The sequence below is a fragment of the Elephantulus edwardii genome, unplaced genomic scaffold (assembly GCF_000299155.1).
Source record: "Elephantulus edwardii isolate Elephantulus edwardi_28Jun2011 unplaced genomic scaffold, EleEdw1.0 scaffold00081, whole genome shotgun sequence".
Taxonomy (NCBI): Eukaryota; Metazoa; Chordata; class Mammalia; order Macroscelidea; family Macroscelididae; genus Elephantulus; species Elephantulus edwardii.
The window spans coordinates 8,759,470-8,762,296 of record NW_006399831.1 but is presented as its reverse complement, the minus strand read 5'-3'; the positions used below and the strand labels follow the sequence as shown (position 1 = coordinate 8,762,296).

Sequence of the window (2,827 nt, the reverse complement as noted above, 5' to 3'; positions counted from 1 at the left end):
AAAGAACTGGTTGACACAAAACCATTTCAGGAAATAGCATATGATCAAGAACCGATAGTATTTAAGGAACAAGTCCAAGTGACACTGTAGGAATTGGCAAAAAAATAATGTCTCCAGAATTGATAAAATACCAGTTGAGTTGTTTCAGAAAGAAGTTGTACCCATGGACATGCTCACCAGTCTCCACCACCAACAATTATGGAAGATGATTATACGGTCAGCTGACTAGAAGAGCTTTGTATTTGTTCCCACATTCAAAAAAGGTGATCCAACAGACCATGGCACTTATTGAAAAATAGTTGGTAAAATATTATTCAAGATTATTAAAAAAATTATTTTTAATTTTTTTTTTGGCTGGAATCATGGAGGCTGCTGTGGAGAAGAAAAAGAAAATTCTTGGAGTGACAGAAACCTTTAAGAGACAGTGAAGGAAATTAACAGAATTAAGGATCAATCACCTGAGAATGAAGTTTGCTGAACAGATGCTTCAAAAGGCAAGGAGGAAGATTATCTATGAAAAGACTAAGCACTATCACAAAGACTATAGGCAGATGTACAGAACTGGGATTCAAATGGCTCAGTTGACAAGAAAAGCTGGCAACTTCTATGTCCTTGCAGAACCGAAACTGACATTTGTTTTCACAATCAGAAGTATCAAGGATATGAGTCCAAAGGTTCATAAGGTGTTGCAGCTCATTCTCCTTCACAAGATATTCAGTAGCTTCTTTGTTACACTCAAGTCAACTAACATGCTGAGGATCATGGAACCATATATTACATGTTGTTGTTGTTGTTGTTATGTGCCATCAAGTCGCTTGTGACTCATAGCAACCCTATGTACAAGAGCTCTAAACGCCATTCTATCCTGTGCCAACCTAGCCATCTCAAACGTGTTCATTCCCACCACTCCACTCACTGAATCAATCCAGCTCATCAAAGGTCTTCCTCTCCTTTGCCGCTCCTACACTCTGCCAAACATGATTGTCCCTCTCCAAGGACCAGTCAGTCCCTCCTTACAATATGCCCAAAGTATGTCAGACGAAGCTTCAGAATCCTTGATTCCAAGGAGCATTCCAGCTTCACCTTCTCCAGGACAAGCCTGTTTGTTCTCCTAGCAGTCCATGGTATATTCAACGAGGGTACCCAAACCCAAAGTCTTTTGGTTATAGCAAAATTGATAAAATGCAAATTACTCTGACAGACAATAGATTGCAACAGATTTTGATTGCATGTTCTCTTGGTAAATATGGCATCATCCATGTGGACGATCTGATCCATGAGATCTATACTTTTGGCAAACGCTTCAAAGAAATAAACCACTCTTTCTGGCCCTTCAAATTATCTTCTCCATGAGGTGGAATGAAGAAAATTACCACTTGTTTTGTAGAACGTGGAGGTGCTGGCGACTGGAAGACCAGATCAACAGATTTATTAGAAGAATGAACTAAGTTGTCAACCATGATTGTTTCATGCAATCTGGTTAGTTAATAAAACAGTAACTGCTTTCAAATTGGGGGGGGAATTATTAAAAAATTACTAGAACTGTACATCAAAAGATAATTATCAGAAATTCAAGCTGAATTCAGAAAAGGCCATGACACAAAGAATACCTTTGCTGATGTCATACGAATCTGGGTTAAAATCAGAGAATATCAGAAAGATTTTTACTTGTCTTTAGATTTAAATAGGTTTTTATTTGTAGTTAGGCAAAGATATTTAACTGTGAATTGTAACAAATTATGTATGACATTGAGAAGAATGGCATTCCCATAATTGTACTCATATGAAACCTACACATAGACTAAGAAGAAACTATCTGAACAGAATGAGTGAACACTGGATGGTTTCAAATCAGGAAAGGTGTGAATCAGGGTTATATCCTTCTAAATATCTATTCAGTCTATATGATGAGCAAATCATTACAAAGCTGGACTATATATATATAAATATACATATATATATATATATATATATATATATAAATAAAAGAAGATGTCAGAATTAGCGGAATATTCCTTTAAAATCTACATTACACAGATGGCAGAACTTTGTCTGCAGAGTGTAAAGAAAACTTGAAGTACTTACTGATAGAAGACTACAACCTTAAATATGTGTTACCTCTCAATATCAAGAGAACAAAAATATCCTTACCATTAGAACAATAGGCAACCTCATGATAGATGGAGAAGTTATCAATTATTTTCTTTTTGGATCCACAATTAAGGTCCATGGTAGGTGGCAACAGTCAAGAAATCAAAAGACATGTTGCATTGGGGAAATCTGCTGTTTAAAGACCTATCCAACAATTAAAGACCAAGGATATCAGTTTAAAGACCAAGGAAGGAGGAATGCCTGATTTAAGTTGTGGTCTTTTCAATTACTTCTTATATATATACTGCACAATGAATAGGAATCCAGAAAACTGATGACTTGGAATTGTAGTGTTGGTATAGAATCCTGAGTATAACACAGCCTGTCAAAAGAACAAACAAATCTTCCTTGAAAAAAGTGAAATCAGAGTGCTCCTTAGAGGTAAGGACAGTGAGACTTCATTTCACTTACTTGTAGCATACTTTTGGGAAGAACCAATATGTGGTGAGAGACTTCATGCTGAAAAAGGTAGAGAGTCAGCAAATTAGAGAAACACTTTCAATGAGATGGATTACTAACACAATGATTACAGCAGAGACTAACACAAAGAACTCGAGCTTGACAGATTAGGCAAAGATGGCACAGAATAGGGCAAGATTCTGATCTGTTGTCCATAGGGTCACTTGGAGTTGATTTAATGTCACCTAACAATCGTATGTTTTACGTATAATTTTTG

General features: G+C 36.3%; 1 pseudogene; it reads left to right on the top strand.

The window, feature by feature from the left end:
- Nucleotides 1–362: 362 nt before the first annotated feature.
- Nucleotides 363–1,448, top strand: LOC102859433 (annotated as a pseudogene).
- Nucleotides 1,449–2,827: the final 1,379 nt, after the last annotated feature.